This window comes from Pollicipes pollicipes, unplaced genomic scaffold (assembly GCF_011947565.3).
Source record: "Pollicipes pollicipes isolate AB1234 unplaced genomic scaffold, Ppol_2.1 Scaffold_6138;HRSCAF=7277_pilon_pilon_pilon, whole genome shotgun sequence".
NCBI lineage: Eukaryota > Metazoa > Arthropoda > Thecostraca > Pollicipedomorpha > Pollicipedidae > Pollicipes > Pollicipes pollicipes.
In genome coordinates, this window is record NW_023596818.1 from 35657029 (window position 1) to 35669919 (window position 12891).

The window sequence follows — 12891 nt, forward strand, 5'->3', positions numbered from 1 at the left end:
CTGTCGAGGTTTTGGGGGGGCCATGGTCCCCGTGCCCCCTCCCCCCAGGATCCTCCATGTCCGTGTTCCCACTTCACATCCCTGTGTTCGCGAGTGGAAGCGACATCTACGACGTTTGAGAAAAAGAATATGAATGCTGTCAAGGCTGGCAGGAATTTGGACGGGCTACAGGCGGAAGCTCCGTAAAAAAGCAAGATGACGATAGGTCGACCAAAACTATCTCGGCTTTCAGAGGATATCCACCGTTGTTGGTAGGAATGACCTTCGTGATCATCTCACCTCGCAGCTAGCGGCTGTTACTATATCCTCAAAAAAACTGGATTATGCTTTGATAGAAATCATAAAAATAGATAAAACCCACTGCCTTCCCCGTGTGTTTGCGGCACGTGAGTGGTGGGATTGCGCATATCAGACGCATACGGCGTCATTGGCAATTGCATGTTGTCTCAGTCGAGCCGTCCGTCCGTCCCGTTCAGCTGCAGCCCCCGCTGGTGTATGTCCGAGTGACACGTCTGACTATCCGCCGCGCGGAGGATCGCTATAGCAAACTTACCACTTCAGTGCAGGTTGGTCGGCGGCTCGTCAGAAAACTACGAAGCATTTTGGGCTGACGAACATGGGGAACGTCGCACTGACTCTGCCGTTTTGGGCGATTCCGACCAGTGTTGCAAGATATCATGAGCCTATTTGTGGAAATTGATTACTGTAAACTAGGTTTTTCGTCGGTGTCAATGCCATGAACTCAGCTTGTTTGGTTTTGGCCCCAGCGTGCTGCATTTGACTTTTTGTCAAAAACGCAACATCGGTCGCTTTCCCGTCGGTCGTCGCAGCATCGCCTTGTGTCTGACGGTGTTAGCTGACTGGGTATTTTGTTGAAGGTAAAGGCACCTAAATATTGCAGACTGCACGAGATTTGATACCAATCTAAGAGAAAACACTCCGAACCGGTTTTTTTTTTTGCGCAAGAGCGCACACGCACGTCTGCACGCGAGTCATCTCATCCTCTTGACTCTTCGGCCCCTAAATCTGTTGATTCTGTTTCGCTTCGGTCACTCCTTGCCGAGCTATGAACCGGACCTCGGCAAGTGTTTCTACGATTTTTGGCAATCTATGCATTTTGTGTTTCCGTCGTTGAACCAATGGAGCACGTCTGCGCACCGGCGGCACCAGGTCCGAAAGTTGGTACGGTGGTGCGCCTCCCCGCTGGTGTTTGCACACCAGATCCCGCGTGGCCAACTGCCAACAGCGCTGAGACGTCATCCATACCGTATACGTCATCACATCATGACATCACACTGAATTTCATACAATGGGCTGTGAAACACATCGTCAGCAGCGGCATCTCTTTTCATCGTAACATGCACGGCGCCAACGATGTTTTTTTTCTCTCCCAGTTTAAGATCGCTCGCCACCGTAAATGATACGAGAGTATCTAGGCAGAAAAGGTGCAACGACGATACTGGATTAAGTACATTGAAGCAAAGCACAAATTCATCAAGAAGCAATCTTAAGGAGCTTATTTTGGCTCTGTGCACGTCTAAAATTTTAAAAAAATTAAACGGCTGTAAGTAAAGTCACAAATTAAGACGAATCATTGAAAATTTAAAAAACTGGGGCGGAGTTTTATGTTTGTAATACTAGCCACTGGGCGTGTAAAAACAAGAGATTTAAAAACGCACTTACATGTGAGATAACACCACGTTCTTTTCTTTTCCCCGGTCGTTTAAACGCAAGCCGCAATGTATTTCGGGGCGTGCGATCACGCTACGGAGCTTTAATCTTTACAGTGGTGGGTTAATCCTTCCCGCAGTCGTGTGCGGCCAGCGTGACGCCGTTCGCTGGCGCTCGCACGCCGACGGCGAACACGTCTGTCGCGGCCTGTGCAGCAGCGTTTTTAGATTATTCCCGATAGCGTCGTCAGCGTCCCCGCCGCGGCCTGCAAATAACGTCCGCGGCGCGACTGATTTTAAACGGTCGTGATGAGCCCGACGCGGGTGCGTGGTTTATCAAATCAGCTGGTTGGAAGGACCATGGTGCTGGGCGAGGCGAAAGGCTCGGATATAGACCTTCCAACAGGAGCTGAGTCTGAGCTGAATCCATACGTGCTGAATATAGGCGTGGAGGAGATGAGCAGGCTCCGCCATCTGAATGCAAGGTTAAATCCTCCTCCCCATCGCCGGTGAGGCAAAGCGATCGAGAGAACGGAAAATATTCTCCGCGGCAACCGCAAAGACGAAGCTCACCGGCTCCTATTTGAGGTCATCAGTGAATGAAATACACGTTGAACTGTTGCTTGTCATACCACACCATTAGCGGCTGCCGGATCACCCAGGGTATAGCCTAGGTTCAGTCGTGGCTAGGGGAATTAGAACCCAAGTATGCACCGAAGCCAATTCTATTTTGATCTTGTCGGCGCGAAATATTTATTGCTGGCAGCCGGTAAACTGCCTGCCAACTTTATGGATCCGTTTTCATAAAGTGACAACAGGGTCTTGACTCTTGATAGAGCGGGTGGATTTCATAGTCCCCTGCAATCCTACCGGAAATAGCTGTCTTTCTATCCTGCGTGAAGGCCGTGAATAACACTGATTTGTAGGCTATGTGTTCAAGTGTTTTGTGGCAGCGTTTTACTAGTTGCATTCGATGAAGAATGTGGGAATTTTCTGTACCTTTATCGAGTTGATTGCACGGAAATCAATAGCATGCATTATTTTCAGACGACCGCCTTCTTCAGGATATTTTGGTAATGTTAGTCTTTCAAGTATGTCCAGAACATAGGCTGTTCACACATTAAAGGAATTATTCTCTCCTGAAGACTATTTTGAGCTACATGCGTGTAGAGCTGTATCTACCCTCCTGATCCATTGGCATCTTTCTACTTGACCAGGGTGCTCTTTGCACGGGTCAATGACTCGGTGGTCTTTAAGGCACTGCAAGAGAATATCTTCACGGCAGACATGTTTGTGCCAAATTATAGTGACGGCGAAATTACTTCTTGATTTGGTGCACATCCCATCAGATCCAGCAGAACCAAATTTTATATTTAGATCACGTACATATCATACGGAGAAACATCAGACTCTCACCTAGTCAATTCATCAGGTTATTTGGGGACAGTCAACAAGGTCACGAGCGGCTGCTCGTCGCTGCGCTTGGCCGACGATAGTATAGAACGTGTTTGAGCGTGGTTTGAATTCGCCATGCTCACTAAGAAAAAGCATGGATCGATTCGCTTCTTTTTGGGTTTAGTCGACATAGCATCATTTGTGAGTGAATACACCCCAACAAGGCATTGTGCGGCCGCTGATAACGCATTTTGTTTATTGCTGGCGCCACTTTAGAAAAAAAAACGGATGGAAGCGGCAGATTTCGCTTCCTGTTCAGCGGTACGCACAGTGCACCAGTATGGGAGGCGGGCCCCACACACTGGCAGTTTTACTGCGACACTAGCTTAATACAAAGCTCTACGGCCGACGACGAAGCGCAAAACGCGCACCATTTCAGGCACTTCAGATTTTTAGTTTGTGTACCCCTTTTGAGCATAATTGAATTTAATGAGATAAATTTAGTAGCCTTTTTCTCATGTCCAAAGGGGGCCAAAAAAGATGTTTCTTACAATTTCGCTTTGTGGCTTCCTCAGGGCCAGAAAGCGCACACAGGCAACAACTATCGTTTTTAAAAAATTGATTTCACGGTCAATATGTTGGTTAACATCAGCCGATTGGGCTGTTTGCCTATCATTTTGATTTCAGGGAAGTCAAAAGTAAATAATTGTAATGACAGCGCAAATAATATTTCAACAATGTCTAAAAACGATGCTCGAAAACGATTTCAACAACACAGTAAGAAATTTGTGTTTGCTGTCTTGTCCTGAAGAAGCTGCAAAACGAGATATTTGGACTGTTTGTTGTTCCTTTTTCCGTGCTACGAGCAAAGGCTACTTTACTTTACGTTCTAGATTTTTAGGTGCTGAGAAGCTGATATAGAATTATGACGTTCTGTGCATTCTAGGAGCAACAGAATTACGAACGGTTTTTGTAAGCCCGACCATCTTAAAGAGCGCACTTTTCCGATACCCGGTTTCATTACAACATCTTGAAAAATGTCATAATGCGAAGCATTCTCTTTCCTTAATCTGATGGATTATTGGCATTGGCCTCCAAACCTCATTGTAATCCATCTAGAGCAAGGGAGATAGCTCTAGCTGCAAAATCATGGTAAGGACGCGATTCATCAACGAATTACTGAATATATATATATATATATATATATATATATATATATATATATATATGTATATATATCAATTCCGGGTCAAACCTCATTACTCAATCAGTAAGCAAACAGCTTTGTCATTTCTAGTTTTATATTTTAGCATCTTCAAACTCATATCGCAACGACATGTTGTGCAAGTGCAGTTTTTGGACGCAAACTGATCACGTACGGATAACTTGGCGTACTAGACGCTGTTGCGCGCAACACTGGCCGCGCCGGTTGCTCGCAATGCGTGAGACGCCGCAGGGACTGCGTTCTGGGGCGTCCATTCCCAATCCAAGAATATCACGGCTCGATGAAATACTCCGTCATTCTGAGTCGGCAGCCAGCCAACTGCGCGTTGTAAACGCGTTGACGTCACAGCCGTGGAGGAGTTCGATATTTCTGGATGTCGCACCGGATGGATAGAGCCGAGGCGCCTTAAATAGTTCACGTGTTCGCTGCGCGCGCATGTTTCAGCACTCTAATGCAGGAGTGTCGTGACACGTATGATATATAGTGTGATGATAGAAATTAATCCAAGCATGACGGTAATGTACTATCAAACCGACCAGACGACTACACGCAACTTATTTCCTCCCACCAACAGTGGCCGATGCTGTCAATGTTGCCGTTTGCCTTGCCAAAACGCGGGTCTGATGCGTTACTTTGTGCGTTAAAAGTGCATAGCCGCGACGAGAAAAACGACTTGCAAAGTACATACAAATAAATGCATTACGCAAACGGAATGCGGTGCATTAACACGCGCCCGGGTGGCCGGTTGGACACCTTTCCCTCGGGTAGGGGTCAATTTCCCCCCTCCCCCTGAGATCTCAGGAACTAAGAGAGCTAGAGACACCAAATTTGCAGGAGGTGTTGGTCTGTACGTGAACTCACTTAGGTCAAAGTTCAATGTTCCAAGGTTGTGACCTCCGGGTCAAATAAGGTCAAACAAGGTCAAACTCAAGGTTGGTCTCCAAAGTACATCCAGAACCTAGAGACCCGTTTTAAGCAAAAGACCACATGGTTATTTAAGGTCAGTGACCTTGTTTGACCTTTTGAAGGTCATGGTTCCTAAAATCATACGAGGGCTGCTTTGAGTTTTGTTTTTGAATGACCGACAAAGATTACATTAGGCAGCATGTTCATTTACAAAATGTTGACCTGGGTCATTTTAGGTCAGTGACCTATTTTGACCTTTTATGAGTTCAAAGAAGATGTTAAATGTTGTTTCTGTTATCATAAATTTGAAATGAACACCAGAAACTACTTCATACAGCAGGCCCGAGAGTAATAGAACAGGTTAGTTTCGACCCTGAACTGACCTTCATATCTGACCCGAAGTCAATGTAATTTGTCCATCCAATCGTTGTGTTACCTTAGAAAGTATCTCAGAAATGTATGACTTCGTCTAACACTCCGCTGTTGCATCAGATTGAACGATTTCCTAGAAATTGACTTCACTGAATTCATGACCTGACTTTGACCCGCCGCAGTTTAACGACCTTGCAAAGTATATCTAATTTTTTATATCAAACGATTCGCTATTTCATTGCCTATAGCTTTGCATAATTTGGTGCGGCTACGCCGCCCCATTTGGAAACCATTCTGGAGAAACCTTCAAGAGGTCAATTTCACCTCGCCTGGGTGCTTGTTAATGAACAAATTGATGTTCCCTGCGTCAAAACGTTTTAAATCGCGTACCTTTATAAAACTCTGCAGATTACTCCAGCGCCGCCTTCCGTGGCATTCGCACCAGATCTGAAATGGAAATCCCTGGCCGCGCGACTAATCAATTAGGCGGATTTATTTGTTAATTCCGTCCATTAGCTGGGGCCTTCTCCGACTGTCCCGGATAGGGCCTAATGGATCGGGCGGCTATGATGAACGAGAACTGTCGAGCGTCCCGGGGTAATACAGACCTCCCCGGCCGTCCTACCACTGCAGAAAACCGCCAACCGACGCACGGTACAGGCATCCACACGAACAGGCACAGGGTAGCCTGTCTATGCACGGGCAGACGCGAATAAACCCACTCACAGCACCGGTAGACATAAGGGATACAATGTCGATCAACACATCGAGTAGCCCACTGTGGCCGGCGACCGCCCCTGTCATTGCGCAGCCATGCACGGGCTATCCCCATCGGTGGGAAAGCAGACACGAATGTCCCTGTTCAGTGTGCAGACGCAAAGACCCTTCTGCTCGCCGCACTTCGAGACGCCAGTTCGCTTGCATACTGCACAGATTAATCATGAATAATCGCGCTCTCGGTACAGATAGACACGAGCTTCGCTGCTTTCGTACAAGCAGATACGAGCTTCACTGCTCTCGGTACAGGCAGACAAGAGCTTCACTGCTCTCGGTACAAACAGACACGAGCTTCACCGCTCGCGGTACATACACGATATTCACTGCTCTCGGTGCAGACACGAGCTCCACTGCTCTCGGTATGGACAGAAACGAGCTTCACTGCTCGTGGTACAAACGCGAGCTTCACTGTTCTCAGTGCAGACAGACACAAAGTTCACTGCTCTCGATACAGACAAACACGAGCTTCACTGCTCGCGGTGCAGACACGAGCTTCACTGCTCTCGGTACAGATGAACACGAGCTTCACTGTCTGCGATACAAACACGAGCTTCACTGCTCGCGGCAAAGACACGAGCTTCACTGCTCACGGTACAGACTCGAGCTTCACTGTTCGCGTCACAGACACGAGCTTCACTGCTCGCGGAGCGGACAGACACGAGCTTCACTGTTTGCGTTACAGACACGAGCTGCACTGCTCGCGGCACAGACACGAGCTTCACTTCTCGCGGTGCGGACACGAGTTGCACTGCTCGCGGCACAGACACGAGCTTCACTTCTCGCGGTGCAGACACGAGCTTCACTGCTCTCGGTACAGATGAACACGAGCTTCACCGTTCGTGGTACAGGCATGATCTTTACTGCTCTCGGAGCGGACACGAGCTTCACTGCTCGCGGTACAGACCGACACGAACCCCACTGCTCGCGGCACACACACGAGCTTTACTGCTCGCGGTGCGGACAGACACGAGCTTCAGTGTTCGCGATGCAGACACGAGCTTTACTGCTCGCGGCACAGACACGAGCTTCACTGCTCGCGGCGCAGGTCCGAGCTCCACTGTTTGCGATACAGACCGACACGAGCTCCACTGCTCTTGGTACAGTCAGACATGAGCTTCGCCGCCCTCGGCACGGAAAGGCGCAAATGAAGCTTGCTTACTGTGAAAATGAGACACCACAAGCAGAAAAGACAGCATTGCAAGAGACATCGCTAATTATCCCGCAAGCTGTACAGACAGACACCAACTTACAGGCACACGTGCTGCCCTACTGTCAACACTTGTGTGCACTGGTATGCCTCCTCAATGCGCTGATGCAGTACGGAGCATCCAGCCACCTGCATAGACACTGTTCATGCTGTGCTGAGTGTACGTAGAGGAGGACGGGTACAGCTGCGTTCACCGCAAATGCGCTCATGGCCATGGCAAACGCTAAATTACCCGCCTCTGCGGACCCAACCGGGTTGGCACTTTCTTGCATCGAAAGAAAACACGCGGTGTGATCAGCTAAGCATTCTTTATTTGACATCTTTTTAATGGTTTTGTACTATCCTAGAAACGTGGATTTATTCACTGAAGGATTAGTACCCCAAAATGCTTCGAGCCAGTGACATCGTTTCTCTCACTTTTATGTTCGAAGATATCGTATAACGAGCTTAGCTGTCCTCGAGCTGTTCTTTTCGTTTCATCTGGAGAGACAAGAAGTTGGAAAGCAAAGTATTCGTATGCGTTCCTATGTAGCTCTTATTCCGATGCCCTCCCACTGTGGTCCGTGTTGAGGTTAATAAATCAATCCGCCAATCGATCATGCATTTCGGAAACAACCACAACATGAACTTTCAGTGTTCTGCACGTCAGTGACATATGTTAAAGTACGCGACACATACGAACACAACATACCCTAAGAATTAAGCCAGCCAAAGCACACTTCACCATGACACGTATATCACCGGCTTTTAGCCAGCCTGGGCTTAAAAATGGTTGTGCTCGGCGAAAAATTCACATCCGTGGGCAGCCCGTCCCACGCTCACTTTGTGCGGCTCAAGAATGGGTGCCAGCCAAACCCTGCCCGCATGCGTGGGATGTGGAGGTGGCGGGTTACTGCTGTCCTCGTGGGACGGGAGGATACGCCGGGGCGGCTGTTGATCAGTTGACAGAGCGACTCGAGGGCACTGTTGACGTGCGCTATTTGTGTATGGTGCGGACGTCACGCTCCACGAGCAGCTCCTTCCGGAGCCATTTGAGTACAGCTAGCCAGTACAGTCTCGGCCACTTTTATTCGTGCCTGATGCTCGTGCATAACTACGTACTCCGGTGAGGGGTCGAAGTGACCCCCCCCCCCCCCCTCCACCCGAAGGTTTTTCCAGAATGGTTTCCGAATGGCGCGGCTACGCCGCGTCAGATTTTGCATAGCTGTAGACAATTGAATAGCGGATCGTTTGACATAAAAATTTAGGTGTATCTTGTAAGGTCGCTGACCTATTGCAGGCCAAAGCCAGGCCATAGTTTCAGCGAAGGCGATTTCCAGGGAATCGTCCAATCTGATACAATGACGGAGTGTTTGACGAGGCCATACATCTCTGAGATGCTTTCTTAGGCACCACCAATATTGAATGAGCAAATTACGTTGACGTAAGGTCAGGTATGAAGGTCGGACAAAGGTCAAAACCAGCCTGATTTATTTGTCTATGGCTTGCTGCATGGGATAGTTTGTGGTGCTTATTTTGAATTTGTTGACAACAGGAACCGCATTACACATCTTCCATTGACTTCTTAGAGGTCAGAACAGGTCATTCGCCTAAGATGACCCGGGCCGACATTTCGTTTTGGGAACATACTGCCGAGCGTAATATTTGTCGCTTATTCAAATGCAAAACTCTGAGCAGTCTTGCATGATTTTGGTCAACATGACCTTCAAAAGGTCAGACAAGGTCACTGGCCTAAAATAGGCTTGTAACCTTTTGCTTAGAAACAGCTGCCCAGGTTCTGGGGGTACTTTAGAGACCAACATGGAATTTGACCTTGTTTGACCGTTTTTGACCTGAACGTCATAACTAAGTAGGCTCAAACTTTGACCTAAGTGAGTTCTCGTACAGGTCAAGACACTCTGTAAATTTGGTCTTTCTAGCTTTCACCAAGATCTAAGGGGGGAGGGGGCAAATTAACCCCACCCCCACCCCACCCGGGCGAAGGGTATCTCGCCGGCCACCCAGGCTCGTGTTAAAGGACTGCACATAAATTACTCGCTGGAGCCGGAGTGTGAAACATGTGTCAGTAATGTCTCAGCATAGCTACGTTGCGTCCGCGAAAAGGCTAAGCAGACAATGCTACGGCGGTTGAAATTCACTGAATATGGCCGTGCGTCAGGGAATTTGGTAGCGATCTGCTCACATATGCCACACCAGGCACCCTGAGAGTAATTTCAGCCGTTTGGCCGCATTTTGCACTCAATGACAGAGTTTGCGACTCTGGAAAGGCCAGTTTTCGGAAACCTTATGCTGTTCACAGGGATTAAGCGACTGGCTTTCAGTACGTGAGCAAAATCGTAAGGAAAAGCTCAGATTTAGGAGAGAATTCTTCAGCATATTCATGGAGACCGGCGCGGACCGACGGAGGTGGCCACGGTCCGTTGACTTGTCGGGGCGAACGGCCAGACTTGGCCTGCACGCTTTTAGGGTGACAAGGCTGCATTATGCTGGCATGTGAATTAGAACTAATTGGACGAAGACGCCATTACCGTGTTGAGCTTTCAGTGGCTGTGCCTCCATAATTTCAGGGTCTCGAATATAGTATGGCATTCGCATGCGTCGGCGAGTGCCACATTAACTTCTCTGGCGTGGTAACCAGATACGTCCCTTGTGCAGCCCACTTTACATGCGTACCGCATACAAAACAAGCCAGCCCTACTGTATAGCGTATATTTTAACATCTCGCTAACACTGTGAGTGGGCTCGTCTACCCAGCGTCTTTTCCTGTCTTCTGAGCATGGTTCTATTCCTCACCACTCTGCATAGATGTGGTGATGCCCGTGGAAATTGATGGTTTGTTTGCCAAATCAGATTATCTTACAAATGAAGACAAATGTGTCAATGCGTCATTTTTCGTTGACTACTCCTGTTGTACATCGCACAGCCTTGTGATCCAGATTGCAGCCCTGTGCGGTACAACAAAAAAATCCCTTCACATCACTAACAACAAAAAATACCTTCACGGTACTGTCTGGATGCAAGGAGCGGAATTACGACCCTAATTGTAACTCGCGTGATAGGCAGGGAAGTACGCTTCCAGTTTCGGTTGTGAGTCATGTGAACGCTGCTTAGAGCCAGTTGCCTGAACCGGTGGAAAAATAATAATAAAAAACAGTCGCCGCGCATGCTTCCCGTGGAACAGATCTAAATCGTCATCGACTGCAAACTCAGCTTAGGCTACTTGCTGGCGTCCGTGACCAAGATAACGGGATAAATATGATGGAGGCCGCGAAGCAAGACAAGGCAAAACAAGCCCGTGCACGAGCATCTGACGGAAAAAACCGAGGCGGATCGCATCCTGATATCATGTTGAATGGCCATACATGGGTGCAAGGACGCGTTTCAGGTGGCGAAATCCATAAGGCCACAGCGAATTTACATTACTTTTATATGTTAACTCCCATCGTTTCTGTGTAGGCTGTTGATTACGGTAAATAGGAAACGCAAATGCGAGACGGACAGCGAGCGTGTGCTGGGAAATGACGAAGATTCCCAGGCGAACAGCAGATCTCACAACATAAGTTTTCTCTCGCTGACTACCTCGGCGGTGCAGTTGGTTAATTCATGTGCCAATGTAAGTGGAAGGCCCATGGTTAAGCCTGACTCCCGAGGACTTATCCTCTGCCGGCTCCCACCCAGGAGATGGCAGCAGCTAGGGTCCGGTCGTTCTGTCGTCAGTCAGCGCTGAGCTAGCCAGCGTTCTTGACGGTGAGCTCAAGGGTTAAGTGCTGCCCGCTGAAATGTCAGAAAAGCTAAAACTTTGTAAGAGTATGCTTTGCAGTGTACACGGTTAGTGTCGTCCACATGAGAAGGATGATCGAACGAAACGCAATGTCAAAATCAGTGAGCTATTTCTCTCCCGCAAACAAAATATGTCCTGACATGTCAGCCAGTCCGTTGCGTCAAAAAACTGCAACATTCGCAGGTGTCAAAAACTGCGTTGTGTGGTCAACGCAGTGGCATAGATAAATGACCACTTTCGATAACAGCCATACCTAAACAGGCATCAGCTCAAGTTAATCAGCCATTGCATCTTGAATATACCCCGAATATATTCTGAACGCGGCCAAGTACTAAGCAATACGGTGCCACATGGCTGATGACGGCGGCGGATGAATAAGCACCGAGTCATCGGACGGCATCTCGGCCCTGTCATCGCGCTCGGCACGTGTTCGGTCACCCAACTGACCGTGACCGTGCGGAGCCAGCTGTGGTAGAGTCGGAAGGATGACCAGCGCATTACTGGCGAGCTCTGCCATGTTACGGGGTACTGGACGACCTACCAAACGTGAGGTCACGGGACACGTGACCTGGTGACCCTGACCGCCCAAGGGGCCGCCATGCCGGAAGCCAGCCTGGTGAGGGTCGGACGCAGGACGAGCGCATCGACGGGTTGCGTGGCCTCTGTCTCAGAACCGACGCTCGGCGTGTCAACAGGTGGGTCAGCTGTTGATGGCGGCGGACAAACCATGGGACGTGGGACAAGCCGCCGCCAACGGCTGTTGACCGCGCCAGGCGTTCTCAGTGCCCGCTGTCGGGTTTGCAGCGCCGCACCATCCAAACAGGGAGCGAGGGACTGTATTTGGATGTGACGCTCATGGTGCGCACCTCCCGACGTCTCGGGGTGCGACAGCCGAGCATGAGGCTGACCTTGACGCTGAACATCAGATGTCATTCAAGTCGACGGGCGCTCGGAACAGAGTGCACGGGAGGCGCCGTTGTGCCATGCTCGCCAGCGACCCTTTTGCTCTCCTGGGATGCGCCGTTGTTCAGCTGACAACACGTTGTGAGCACGCGCCTCTGCGATGTTTTTCATCGCACACTGACTTATTACGGCTGGACTGACTGACCCATAATGATGTTGAGAGCGGCCTCAACTGAGAACTGAGGCGCAGTGGGCACCCTGTCTAGACTGCTGAAGCACGTGGGTAGGGAGAGAGAGGAAAACCTACTGGCACATGCCAACTACCGCGATACTTACAATTTGCACAACGCGTCAAGAAAAACACAGAAAAATCGGGCTCAACTTCGTCTGGTTATATTTCGAAGAGTCATCCGAAGTCGTGCTTAGTCCGAGGAGTGGTTTGTAGTCCCGTGGTATCCCTTCGCCCGCATGGCTTAGATTGTGTAGTTTGGCTGAATGGTGGCTTCATTAAGGTCGTTGGACAGTGTCCGCAACTAATCATGAGCAGTGCCTCCCAGCCCGGCTAAATCATAATGACGGGCGATTATAATATAATAGGCAGTCGAAGTTATGGTCCGTCGGGCGTTTTGATGAGCCGCGCCGGGCGGTCGGGCCG